This window comes from Acomys russatus, chromosome 17, assembly GCF_903995435.1.
Source record: "Acomys russatus chromosome 17, mAcoRus1.1, whole genome shotgun sequence".
Taxonomy (NCBI): domain Eukaryota; kingdom Metazoa; phylum Chordata; class Mammalia; order Rodentia; family Muridae; genus Acomys; species Acomys russatus.
The window spans coordinates 4,625,908-4,640,492 of NC_067153.1; the positions used below are offsets into that span (position 1 = coordinate 4,625,908).

The following is a 14,585-nucleotide window of genomic DNA, read 5'->3' on the forward strand; positions in this document are numbered from 1 at the left end:
ACAACAGATTACAAGACGGTGTCCCCTGCGTCCGTCTCAGAGAGGACAGTTAACACCGGTCTTGTATTTTGCCAGAACCTGTTCTCTGAGGTGCGGCCCATAGTCCCTCCACATAAGTCCCTGCGCCCTTTTGGACAGGCTGGAAACCATATCAACATTCCCTCTTAGAGGACACTTCGAAAATAACGGAGGTTCTTCAAGACTGGCCTCTAGACAGTTAGCTTGGATATTTGCCTCCCCGTAATCAAAAGTCTACCAGAATCTACAGGGGCCTAATGCACTGCAGATGGGATCTTACTCGATTCTTCTCACCAGGGCTGTGCCCATCTGCCAGCCCTTATTTCTGCTACATGGCCAGGGAAGATGTTCCTAGATACTTTAATTCCTTGAGGATATATGGGCCTGAAGCCACCAGCTCTGTATTACGATAATGCCTGAGAGGTGTCCCTTTCTTAGGTGTAAAGGATGCTAGAAAAAGAACCTGGTTCATTGCTAACTCTTACAAGTCTGTTGGCACTGAATCTGTCTTGCCTACTGAGGCTGCAAGGCAGGCGGGCTAACTTGCACTGAGGGGGTTGGGGCAGGAAGATTTCTGGGCAATTTCATTCTCCTCCGTATCTTCGAGCTGAGCCTCTGCTGTGCCTAATCAGGGCCTCGCTGATTACAAGCAACACTTAGGAGAATTGCATGTCATAGTGAAAGTCCAAAGGGAGAAATTGAGGACACCACCCCCCCCCCGCCCCACACACACCTCAGGATGTCTCTAGTCTTCCATTTGACTCTCTGCTTCTCTGAGAACGTGCAAGCCTCTCTCTTGCTGTTACTTTTGCTCACTCGTATCACTCGCTCTCGCTCCAGCTCTTTCCTCTGTCACTGGCGTTTAAAAGCACTTATGTATGCTGTGCGCATGCGTGTACATGAGCATGTGAGAGGGAGATGGGAGACGTGCAGGTGTCCCTGTCTCCTTCCACCACGTAGCTTCTGAGCATCGAACTCAAGTCATCCCGTGTGTCAGCAAGCACATTTACACACCCAGCCATCGCACTAGCCCTAGTGACTGTTATCTTTTTGTTGCTGTTGCTTAACCAACAAAATACCTTTCACAGTTCACATTCTCTCTGACTTCTCCTTCAGAAAGAAGGTTTAGTCACATCTGCACCTAATTCCATGCCAGAAGAAAAATGGGCAATACCCCAATGACTTGGGATGGGATCCCCAGCATTTTGGTAGAGGTCTTGGCTCTTGCTTTCTTCTTAGGCTCTGAGATCCCTGGAAGACAGAAGGACCTCAGAGGCAGGGGATCCCCTCAGGTGTCTGCCCCTTGCCTTTGTGGAGGGGTTTTTCAAAGTTTGAGATACTTGAATGTTGCTAGAAGCCATTTAAAGTGGCACAGAGTTATGGCAAAGTATTAGCAGTGTGTTTATTTTAATATACTTGAGGTAACATAGAATTGGCACATGCAACTGGCAATTTCATGTGGGTCAAATGTCAAGTCAATGTGTAAAAGAGGAGCTGAGTCTTCTAGAAAAAGATGTTACGTTTGTCTTTAAGATAATTTTATTTACTATGCATTGGTGTCAGATTCCCTGCCACCAGAGTTACAGACAGTTGTGAGCTGCCATGTGGCTGCTGGGAACTGAACCAGAGTCCTCCGGAAGAACAGTCTGTACGTTTAACTTCTGAGCTATCTCTCCAGCCCAAGATAGTAAGTTTAAAAATAGTATAGATAGAATGTGATACAATAAAAATCCTGGAGCTGGGACTCAGGCGATTAAGGCATGGGAAACTGTTGGGATCTGGGAAAGACGGCGCAATGCCAGCCTCTGGCTGTCTTTCTATCTCCTTTGAAGCCTTGAGTGCAGGGCAGAGGGTGGGAAAGCAGCTGCTTCCCTATGATTCACTGGGTTAGAATTCACAATTTCATACTGGGGACTAAAAAAATCTGTACAATCATTCTGAGTGAATAACCAACTAGCCACGGACAGCCTTGCCATTACGTCCCCCATGAGGAGCACCTGGCCCGTTCTCTTCTATGTTGATTTGTCCCGATATCACCCCAGTGAAGAGCAGCAGAACCGAAGCTTAAAGACAACCTTAAGTCATTCTAGATCTTTCTATCACAGCACTGCTGCTAACTAAGTCTTTCTGGTACCCAGCAAGGCTTATCCTTCTGATGGTGTCCAGCTTGATTTAAGAGAAATCAAATAGGAGAAGTGAGTCCAGGAGGGTGAGGCTGGGCCCTGAAATAGCTTAAGCACTTTCATGGCTGATATCTGGACACTAGAGCATTAGCAGTGAGCAAAGGGAGACACAACACCTCACCATCGGGAAGGCTGACATTTTAACGGCAGAGGGCTGGCTGGACTCCGGAGCTGTAAAGCATCTATGGCTAATGCTGAATCAGTCACAGCCCAGGATGGTGGAATACACGTGGGAGTGGTTTCCAGGCCTTCTTTGGCCAGCTGTGGTCTGGTGACCCTCAGTCAATGTTTCCCACATATCTGCTTTAGCCCAATAGCTGATGACCTCAGCTGGACAACTGTACTTTCCTTACCCAGTTTTTTAAAGCTTTCATGTCCCCAAGTAGAAGTAAAAAGGTGTGAGAGAGAGAAAACCACGTGGCCAGTAGAAGAATAGAAAGAAAGAAATGGGGAAATTGGCTCTGAAGAGACCTTAAATCCCTGATCTGTGCCAGGCTAAGCACACTCCCCATGTTAATGTTTTACTATCATTGCTTCATGACACAAAGAGCATAAATTCATAATAATAATGGCTGACAAGAGTCTTCTCCATACAGGAAGTGGTCTGGACACTCTCCCCAACTAGAGCTCAGTTATTCCTACCACAATTTTATGACACATGGACTATGTGGTTTTCAGGCACGGATGAAGAACTGGATGCTCTGAGAATGTAAGTCATTTGCTCCAAGCCCCAGTTAGAACAGATGTCAGCATGCTGGACTCTCAATTCATTCATTCCTCCACCTTGTTTGAAGAAGCCTCCTTCTCAGCAGGAGGCATCAGCTATTTGAGGCCATCCAGCCAATGAATCCTTCAAACAGGATGTGCCTCCTTGCAAATGTTCTACTCAAGAACAGACCCACCTACACGCTTCAGGGCTGACCGTGTTACTACTATTTTGCTAAAAGGACATAGAATTAAACTGTCCTCTCAGCTCATGTCTCCATGACAATTAGTGGGGCTCTCTTCCTCATCTTTGTGCAGTGGGCAGCAGTGGATGCAGAAACTCAGAACTGACCCAAGTGTAGAGGACAAGTGTCAGCAGAGTGCTCAGGCATGAGTGGGGCATCCATATGGCTTCACGGATCTTGTGGAACCAGAGGCAGGAAGACTGTAAGAGCCAGAGGTTGGGGATGACCACAGTGCAATTGTCTTCTGGACATGACAGGATGGCTATCCTCGTGAATGCATAGAAGCTGTGATTGCCTGTCCAAGAAGAAGCCAGTTGACATTCTGTCGTGAAAACTCATGAGACCCCAACCTTAGTCAGGAGCTATTGATAGATGATGGCTTCTGGGAGAGGAAGAGTCAGTTTTCTTTAAGGGTGTGGCCCCTGCTAGGTCAACCATGCTCCAGTGGATGGCCCCACACCCAAGAGGATACGGGTAGTCCAAACTGATTCAGTGGGTTTGGGTTTTAAAAGGACAGAAGGTAGGGAGGGGGTTGGGGGTGTGGAGAGTGGATCTGAGAGGAGTTAGGAAGACAACTGGATGACAAATATAGTAAAAGTACATTGTATTCATGGATGACCTTCTCAAATAATTAATAAAATATTATATTTAAAAAATAATAGCTCCTCCTGCTGCTCCTGTGCCCTTCATCACTTCACCATAAATGTATTTTCTAGCCCCTCTGCCCCGGTGCTCCCTCTCTGCTACTTCCTGGAGTAACAGCCTCTTTGGATGATTTTTGCTGGATTTCCATAACCACTGTGGTCTACCTTTCTCAGCACCCCTGAGTCCTGTAATTCTGTGCTAATTATTTGAGCCAGCGGGGAGCAATTTTTCAAAACATCCAATTAGCAATTGCACAGAGGAAACTGGGTCCATAATTAATTAGTGACTCTAGGACACAATAAAGGGAAAAACAAAGCCAGGGACATGGAAATACGAAGACTGAAAATGTGTGAGAAAGATGCAGGCACCCAGGTCCTTCCCCCAAAATGGACAAAGAGTGAATCCACATGCACACAGATTCAGATCCCTAAGTGGTCCATGGGTCTTAGAGTATCTTCACCCGAGTCACAGGCTAGCCGCTCATCTCTTCCCTCCCAGCTGAATGGCTACCTGTGATCTGCTGGCTCTTACCAAAGCAGGTCAGGGATGAGGAACTTTGAATGAGGATGCGCTGCTAGGCTCATATGTGTAAATGTTTTGTCCCCAGTTGGTGGAACTGTTTAGGAAGGTTTGGGAGGTGTGGCCTTGTTGGAGAAGGTGTGTCCCTGGGGGCCAGGCTTTGATAAAGACTCATGTCACTCCTACCATGCTCTCTGTCTCCTCCTTGCTGTTCAAGACGTGAGCCCTCAGCTACTTCTGTGGCATGCCTTCACTCTGCCATCATGCTGCTTACTTTTCTATTGCTGTGATAAGACGTCCATTTCCCCTTCTGCCCTATTCCCCTCTCCTAGACCTCTGACTGCAGGGCTCACCACTACCACCAGATGCAAAAGGACACAGAGAACTTACAGGTAACAAAGTGCACATTTGTTTAGTCAGGTCTCCAAAACTCAAAGCGTATAGTTCATATACATAAAAGGGTAAGCTTAATGCCTTTTCTTTTGTTCAGGATCACCAGCTTGTCTCTAAAACGGGATACATTTTCTTGGGAGACAGGTAGTGGCCTGGGCTATCCATCAGGTGCCATAGAGCCTAGAGAAGGACAGTTAGAACTAAAAGGTGAAAGTGTCCGTCCCTATGAGAGAAGGGGGTGGGACAAAACCACCCACAACAAATGTAAAAACCCAGGTACAAGATACCTAGGGTATGCATAAATGCTAAAATTGGAGTTTATATAGAGTTTAAAAGGTGGAAGTGTCCATCCCCTACAGAGAGGAGGAGTGAGACAAAACCACTTGCAACAAATGTGAAAACTCAGGTACAAGATGCCTAGGGTATGCATAAATTTACTTAAGGCTTAATGCCTCTTTTTTTTTTTGCTCAGGGCAACTGGTTTGTCTCCTGAGAAAATGTATCCCATTTTAGAGACAAGCCAGTTGCACTGAGCAAAATAAGATACATTTTCTCGGGAGACAGGTAACAGTCTGGCCTATGTATCAGGCACCATACAGCCTAGAGAAAGACATTTAGAACTATACAGTCTTGTTTTGATTTCAATTAAATAACGACTGTATGTTCTTTGGTAATGGTAATATTATACTTCCTCTTTGAAAGAGGTCAAAATAAAGCAGACCTGGATGAAAGGGAGACTGCTTACTTAAGTCAGTCTATACGTACATGAATTCAAACTACAGAACCAGCATTGACTGTTCTGTGCATCCTGCACACCTCATGCGTTTATAGTTTTTAGATCTGTATAATGCTTGTGAGAAATTATGTATTTTCAGAGCAAAAGAACCGGACACTGATGCTGGATCCGACCCGACAGGACGCATCCTCCAGCATGCTGAGATGCTGGCATCCTGCATTCTCCATGCTCCAGCCACGAGTGCTTCGGTTGCTGTTCGTCATCAGAACAGAACATCTCCCGGGACAGCTTCGAAGAAAGCTCGTGATTCCAATTGGTTCAGCATTTCAGACCATCCACACAGGACTTTTATTAAGCCTAGAATTTCTCAACATTTGGAGACTGGACTACAAATGCTATCTCTACCTTCTTTAACCATTTTCCCATTTTCATTTGGGCCCCTACACAGGTATTATTCGTCCCATATCAGCTGGAAGAAGCCTTAAAAAGAGAAAGACATCCCATTTCCCTTAAGGGAGGTGGGTAAGGTTTTGGGCTATGGATGTTTATTTTCATTGGGAGTTGATTATGCTATTATTGGTCTTATTCAAACAAAGAACAAGATTGGGCTCAGGGATTTTTTCTTTGAGAATATAGAAATATATAGGACAAAAGGTAGATTATTGAATCCACTCTTCAACTTAAGGCTTTATTTGTTACTCAGAAAGTTATTTTTAATTCATTGGTATAAAATTTGTATACTGCTGTAAAATAAGTTTAATTTTAATTCATTGTACCACTCAATTTTATCACAAGAATATACATCCTAGGTTCAATAGATAGATAAGGTAAAATATTTAGATAAGGTCTTCAAAAACCTCAGAGACCTACAGAATATGGCACTTAAAGATTTTTTTTTTTTTGAGGATTCTTTGAAAATGAGACAGGTTGACTCCTGGCACCAGCCAGCCTGTCTCAAAGAAGGTGATGAGTGTCAAGGAATCTCCTTATGGAGATGGCTTCAGATGTAGCAAACCAGCCACTGGGCAAAAAGGTCCTTGTTTTCTGTCACAGACAGAATTCTGCCTGAAATGGGCAAGCTTGGGTGCAGGTGGAGTTGATGGCCAAACTCTGTCAAGACAGGGCATGCCCCAGCTTCAGGGCTGATCTCTGTCCTCAGGGAGCAATACCTGAACCTACTACACCAACCATAGACAACACCCTTTACCTAGTCCCACATGATGCCAACAAAGTCTATTTGACGGGAAGGAACAAAGGCACCCAGGCAGAGACAGTAACGCGGCATGCTGACTTGCTGGCACTGCAGCATGGGGAATACATACAGTCACACACTTCCAGTCCTTACCCATGACAACCATTAGTAACGAGGTGGGAGAATCCACATCTGGATGCAGATGAGATGTTTTAAAATCTTACCCTCAAACAATCCAGCCTGGCAGTCAGTGGCTTCTATGCCCAAGCGCATACCCCATATGCCCCAGCCGGGGCATGGTCAAGAGCTCAGTGGTAAAAGCCTTTCAGAGAGCTCTCGGCTAATGCTTGGAGGTCTTCAAATACCTCACCACGGAAACAAGCAACTGCTACAGGTGTAAGGGAGAAGAGAGTTGACCCTGGGGCGCCTTTGGGCCAGTTTCTTACCTACCATTTGTTTCATGTAAGCTATTGATATAATCAAGTTAGAAATGGCAAATTTTGGAATTTCTGCTTAAATCCTATTGTCAAGTCTTTCATTCTGTTACTTTTACTCCATGTAGTTTTTTTTTTTTCCAGTAGTGGCCCTGGTAGATGGTGATCTAACCCTGTGGGAGTCCAAATCAGAAACACACTTAGATTCAAGACCTTCAGTATTTCCTCTGAGCAGCACGTGATGGGCTTAAAAACGGATTTGAATTTTTCACTCAGAAGTTTATCTCAACGTTGCTATCTGACAGGCCACTTCAGACTTGTTCAAGCTCCTTTTGTTTGAATTAAGTGGGCTTGGATTATATGAATTCTTTTTCCAGCACTGGGGATTGAACCCAGATCCTTACACTTGTCAGACAAGTACTCTGCCAGAGAGTTCCACCCCTGCTCAAATTAAGGGACATTTTGCCACTATCAAGTTGGAGAAAATTAAAGGGTTGATCAGGTGGTATTTGCTTATAAGGCTCATATTGGCACAAGAGGATGAGGGATAGGTTTTGTATTAGTAGATTTTATACAATACACTAAGTATTTAAAAAAAATAAATCAATGTCAATCACTTTTTTCTGTTGTAATTAAGGCAAGTCGGTTCTGTTGGTGCTAAAGTTTGATCAATATTCAAACAGACAGGGGCTGCTAGCTATAGAACAATCAGTCCAATGTGTGGAAATGTGCTTCTTATGCAGCAGACTGTGATGACAGAGGACCAGCCCAGGGATCCATCCAGGGCAGTGCTACTTCAGACATAGCCTGAGGACCAGCCTCATCAGACCATAACAGGCACATCACCACTCGCCATGGGAGCCATGACAGCAGTCGGACATGGCTGTCATATCCAAGGGTGTGATCAAGGGGACCCAATCAGCAGATAGGCTGTGGAATGTGTTGGCTACTGTTAACGCTGTCTGTTGGGCTTTGTGAGGCCCTGACTGCTGATCCTGGACAGAAAGGCACATCCTTCCCACAGAGCATCTGAGAAACACTAGCCCAGAGCATTCAAAGCCTTCCAGGAGAACAGTCCTTAAACAGCCCTGAACATGTCAGCAACACAGAAGACAGCTTTACTTTACAAATAGTCCCAGTGTCGTGTGAACCATGTGTAACACTTTGAGGCAAGAGGAAGTAGTTGGAAAAAGGAATTTTAAAAAATCATTTTTTAAAAGAAAGAAAGAAATCATTTTCTACATGGTGTGGTGCCACATATTAGCCATATGTTTGTGTAATCATATGCATTATGACTTCTTCTCTGGGCTCAATGGCATGGTGAAATACCTTTGGGAGATCTAGTCATGTACGATTAAAGTGATTGAAATGCCAGCTCTTAGCTTTACAGTGACAGGGAGAACACAGGGTTTTCCATTTTTAGAAGGTTAGATTAAATCATACGATATTAAGGGAACATTAAATCAACACACCATTACAGCAACTTACATGAAAATGCTAAGGATCGGCACCAGGAGGCCCAGAGTGGCTTTCCTTCCACCTTGTGTTGTTTCTTGCTTCCTAAAAAAACCAGAATATGTTTGTACACATTACCCAAAGGCTACTCATGTGAGCATTGGAGCCAGAGCCTTCTTTGGCACTGAAATTCTCAAAAGCATATCTTTTGAGAGACAATTAAACCACCATGTATGTTTTAAACACCAAGGTTAAAACCATAAGATGATTGCAAGTAAAAGAAGGCTGTTGAGCGTACACACGGCCCCCTGAAAAGTACGTTACTGTGTTACAACTTCACAGCCTGGCTGGCTAAGTCCCCAATTGCTCGGTCTTTGAATTCCTTTCATTATATTATTCTTGATTGTGCTGTGAGAACCACAGAACTATAAATACATCACACCATCCAACGGACACATTTGCCATGTAATTGTGACACAAAGTTATAATTCATCATCTGAGTCACCGATTGTGGCAGCCAAAGCAGTGATTCTCAACTCAGGGTGAAGCCGTCCTACCTAGAGACATTTGACAATGTCTAGAGATAGTTGTCACGACTGACGTCACATTCTACTGCCCTTGGAATGCTGCTCAGCGCCTATATGCTCAGGACAGCTCATGCAACAGAATTGTCAAATTGATTCAAAATGACCAAACTCGTATGTTGAAGTTTTAGCCCCATGGTGATGAGATTTGGAGAAAATGACTAGATTACTAAGTCTAAGTCCTCATCGGTGATGTTTCATGTTCATATAAAGGGCACCACAAACACACATGCATGCACTCACGCACTCACGCACTCACTCGTGCACGCACACCTGGCTAGGGTCATCGCTCAGTTGTGCTAAGGTATTTGGCACAAAGCATAAGGAACTAAATTTAAATGTGTGTTCCTCAGAATGTGGACATGGTGGCATGCACATGCAATCCTGACGCCAGAGAGCAGAGCCAGGAAGATCCCTGGAGTTCGGTGGCTAGACTGTCAGTCTGGCCTACGTGGTGTGAGAGACCTTGGTTCAAAAAAAGGGTGGAGAGTGTCTAGGCAATGACAAGGTGGTTGTTCTCCATTTTCAATGCATGCCACACCAATACACACCACACCAACACACACCACACCATACACACCACACCATACACACCATACACACCACATCACACCACATCACACCACATCACACCACACCATACACACCACACCATACACACCACACCATACACACCACACCATACACACCACATCACACCACACCATACACACCACACCATACACACCACATCACACCACACACATACACACCACACCATACACACCACACCATACACACCACACCAACACACACCAATCACCACACATACACCCACATAACACACACATACAACCACATCACACCACACCATACACACCACACCATACACACCACACCATACACACCACATCACACCACACCATACACACCACACCATACACACCACATCACACCACACCATACACACCACACCATACACACCACATCACACCACACCATACACACCACACCATACACACCACATCACACCACACCATACACACCACACCATACAAACCACATCACACCACACCATACACACCACACCATACACACCACACCATACAAACCACATCACACCACACCATACACACCACACCATACACACCACATCACACCACACCATACACACCACACCATACACACCACATCACACCACACCATACACACCACAGACCGCCAGCCTCTCATCCACACACACTCATTCGCCCCACCTCCCGTCTACTCCATAAGACCATTAGCAAAGGCACAGTCTCTCAACTATGAGCCGGGCTCTCCCTAGACACAGAATCTGCCAGTACCATAATTGGAGACTTCACAGCCTCCGGCACCATAAAAATACAAACTTTTATTGTTTATAATCCACTGAGTTTATGGCATTTTCTTGTAGCAGCCCAGACTAAGACAGTGACCACTACAGAGATAGCCGTGTCGATTTCTATACTCTGAAAGGCTGGAAATTTGATTTTCTTGACTCAAACGCCTTGCTAATGTGCCTCCCTTTAATAGAAGGAACCAGTGGGCCAAACCTGACTTCTGCATCCGGCTTGACAGTGAACCTTGTAGGTGGCCAGGCTTAAGTCTATCTATTTCCATGTCTATATCCAAGTACTGCCATGAAGGATTCTTTTCTGTAGGCCAAGCCAGCCTTGGGCTTGCAATCCTCCTGCCTCAACCTCCTGGGTAGGTGAGATTACAGGCCTGTGTCAGCAGGCTCCACTGTCATGAAGAACTTTTTAAGCAGTCTCCAGAGAAGACGGGGCCAACTGCAAACCTATAATATGAGAATCGATCTCATTAAATGTGCCTTGTTTAAGTTCTTCATGTCGCTAGAACCAGGGCTCAAACAAGGCTCCGGAGATGCACTGTGCCCTGAGTGGTGAGTCACAGACAATTTTAAGGCACACCATCACAGAGCAGCTTTGGAGAATATGGGAGTGAATAATTCTCGTTGAATGTGTCCGCTGACTATAGGCATGAACCTTGCCGGGATGATAAGGGTGGAAAGTCTATGAACTATATTTAATGTCCAATGAGTTCTACCCATCTGGAAGGGGCAGGAAGAGTGTCAAGTGCTCTGCCTTTCCGTTCCCCTTGCCCTTCCCCCACACCTCCAGGGAGACCCGGTAAAGCACAAGGAGAAGAGGGGCCTTGTTCCGTCCTCAGACCCAAGAAGAAACTGGCACGAACCCCACCTTCTCTCTTGTACTTGTCTCTCTGGAAGCCCTCTGCAGTCTTGCACCCAGTCAGTCCAGCACCATTTCCTGACAGCTGGCACACGAGCCTTCCGCTTACTCAACAGAGGAGTCACGCGCTTCAATGCAACATCGCGTGTATTTAAATTTTATTTAAACACCACTCATACCACGTAGCCACAAATGAAAACACACCACGGAACCATTACATTGGTTTATTGTCTGCCGCCCATTCCACCAGAATTTAATATCTCTGCTATCAGGGATTTTTTTTTGCCTTATGTATTTTTGGCTGGATAAGGGAGTTGGATAAAGAAATGGATTCCTACAAAGGGCAGAATTGTTGGGCAACTGTGAGTTCCTTTTATTTTCACACCACGGAGAGGGAATAACAGACTGTGTTTTCTGTTACAGACCAACTATGCTGTTTTTCTCATTCGTCCTCTCCTAGGCCCTGTCCGTACATCATGGCACCTTGTTTTACGGCAGCACTGGTCAGGGTCCAGGTTCTGTAAAGCTTTGTGTTTCCTTCTATCCCTCTAGCTCAGGCCTTTGCTGACACCTTCAGAATTCTCCTGGGACACACACACCCCCCTTTACTCCCAGTGAAGCTGTGTGTGACATCAGAAATTTACAGGCTCACAGTTCCCTGCCGCCCCCATCCCATCCCCCACTGCAATACTCAACACATTTGTGAAATACTCTTGTGTGATCATTTGGCTATCCCCCCCCCCCCCCCAGTACAAGATATTCATGTTGCCTTTGTGTCATTGTGATAAATACCTGAAATCAGTCATCGGACTAAAAAGAAAGAAAGGTTTGGTTTTGGCTCACAGTTTCAGAGGTGACAGACAGCTAAACTCATTGTCCTTAGGCCCATGGGAAGACAGTCCGACATGGTGTGAGTGGACACGGGAAGAAGCTGTTTGCCTCATGGCATCCAGAAATCAAGGAGAGATGGGGGCTGGCGTGCTCCCCGTGACTTGACTTCCTCCAATTAGATCCCCCTCTTAAAAGTACTACCACCTCTCACTAGTTTCGTGCTATGGGCCGTTTGGGAGAGAACCAAGGGCCAAAGGATAGCCCCACCCTACTGAGTGCGTGAGCTTGTGCCTTCTTGGCCCCCCTACACCTGGCACGGTGCCTGACACATAATGATGCCAAAACCACTGCATGTTGAATGAATAAATAAGATGTACTTTCAGGAACATGACCTGCTATCAAATGGGTGGTATAATATCATTCATTCTTCTCAAGGGCTCATGTCAGTGGGTGCTGAGTCAGCACACATCCATTATTGAAATGACTGTTTGCCCGCTTTGGGCACGTGCTCTGCTTGATGCCACAAGGAGGTCTTGTCGCCAATTGCTAGGAAATTAGCTGCCCTTGTTCTGTGGGTTTTTTTGTTTTTTTTTGTTTTTTTTTTGCATGCCCTGATGAAAAGGCAGTTTTGTTGTTTTTGTTTTTCATTGAATGTATTAGCTGCTCTGGGCTTGAATGCATGATGGGTGGAAAATGGCTGACCTAGACTCAACTGCGTGGCTGATCAACATTAGTTTCTATGTGAGTGTTTGTAAACATCTAGGCACAAACTTGAATTATCCTCTGAATATTTGGCACCCTGTGTTCCCTGTCTCCCAGACAGTCTCTCCCCATCATTATTCCCAAATGATGGGGAGTCTGTTGAAAAAAATCCATGTTTGGTGACAGCTGGCCATTTATGAGACATTAAGACTAATACTTAGTAAGCACTCAGGCTAAAAGCTGTTATCTGATGTCACACCTTCAAATCCTTGGTGACTTACTGTGTAGAACACAATGTAGTGTTCACTACTGAAAACAGAAGAAAAGAAAGAAAATCCAGTGCAGGAAAAAAACCACAATTCTTCCGAGCACTCTGGAGTGGAGAAGCTGGTCACCTGGGGGGACTTGGGGGAAAGTAGCAATTTCTTGGGGATCCAGTAAAAGCAGTCCTCACATAGGGAGCTAAAGCCAGACGCTCATCCTCAGAGCATTAGCACTAGCCACAAACTCAAGTCCACTCACACACTTCACTCTAAAGTAATTTCTTTTTATTATTTTTCTTTTACTGACAATAGATTGTTCTCTCATATAATGCATCCCAAACACAGTTTCCCCACCCTCCCCTCTTTCCAGGCGCCTTTTCCTCCCCTCCCCCTCCCCTCTTTCCAGGCATCCTCCTGTCTCCTCCCCCTCTCCTCTTTCCAGGCACCCTCCCCTCCCCTCCCCCTCCCCTCTTTCCAGGCGCCCTTCCCTCCCCTTCCCCCCTCTTTCCAGGTGCCCTCCCCTCCCCTCCCCCTCTCTTCTTTCCAGGCGCCCTCCCCTCCCCTCTACTGTAGACCCACCCCCTTCTAGCTCCTCCAAGAGAAAACACCAAGCTCACAGCAGTAACACATGCATAGAACCCGGTGCAGACCCCTGCAGGTCCCACACCTGCTGCTCCACTCTCTGTGAGCCCTGCCTAGTTGATATCCCTTCTGACTCTCTCAATCTTCCCTTCTACACTTCCATGGGGTTCCCCAATCTATGATGGGAGGGACTCGATGGAGACTCCCCCCCCCCCATTTAGACTTTCTCTCTGCATAATGTAAAGCAATTACGTCACATGTAGCCTTCCTGCCTATTGCTATCACAGCCTGCCAGTAGGCAATTCTTCCTCATGTCTGGATTTTTTTTTTTTTTGGGGGCACAAAATTCCCCAAATCCTACAAGAGTCAGGGAGATTTGCTGGCTTCTTCTTTTGGGAAAACCCAGATGAGATGTCTAAACCTGCACTAGAAAGTCACTTCCCTCTAGACTGGCCCCTGCTCTCTCCAGACAAGAGCTGTCACTGCAAGAATGGCTTCTCCACTCTCAGAGAGCTTATCTGTCCCTCACTCACCTGCCTACTCTTCTTTGGGCATGGCGTATGCTGCATGTGTGAACCTGGGACTCGGGGACCTCCCCACATCAATCAGAGTGGAAATGGAACATTCTTTAGGTCTACTCTAGAAGAGAGTCACGCAAAGGAATCTTCTGAGACAGTAGGCACAGGGGAGTGAGGATGCTCTGCCAGGGGCAGTGACAACTAACCGGCTAGCCAGGCAGAACCCTAAGTCCTCAGGAGGCTGGGGCAGGAGGCAAGGCCACACAGGGCTACATAGTGAGATGCTGTCACAAAGACAACAGTGCTGTGGCTCTTCTCTGTGCCCCCACATTTAAAGAGAGGTGTTCCCCTGTTGGCTTTCACGCTTGCTCTG

General features: G+C 45.9%; 1 protein-coding gene across 4 annotated transcripts in view; it reads right to left on the reverse strand.

Moving 5' to 3' along the window:
* The window catches only part of Ncald (neurocalcin delta), a 268,985-nt gene that overhangs the window by 164,625 nt on the left and 89,775 nt on the right, over positions 1–14,585 (reverse strand). For 2 of the 4 annotated variants that reach the window (XM_051159483.1, XM_051159482.1), the window contains exon 2: positions 8,559–8,630. The exons of the other annotated variants lie outside the window; for them this stretch is intronic. The gene's annotated coding sequence lies outside the window, so the exon portion shown is untranslated. The remainder of the gene's footprint in view (positions 1–8,558; positions 8,631–14,585) is intronic. 4 annotated transcript variants of the gene reach the window in all.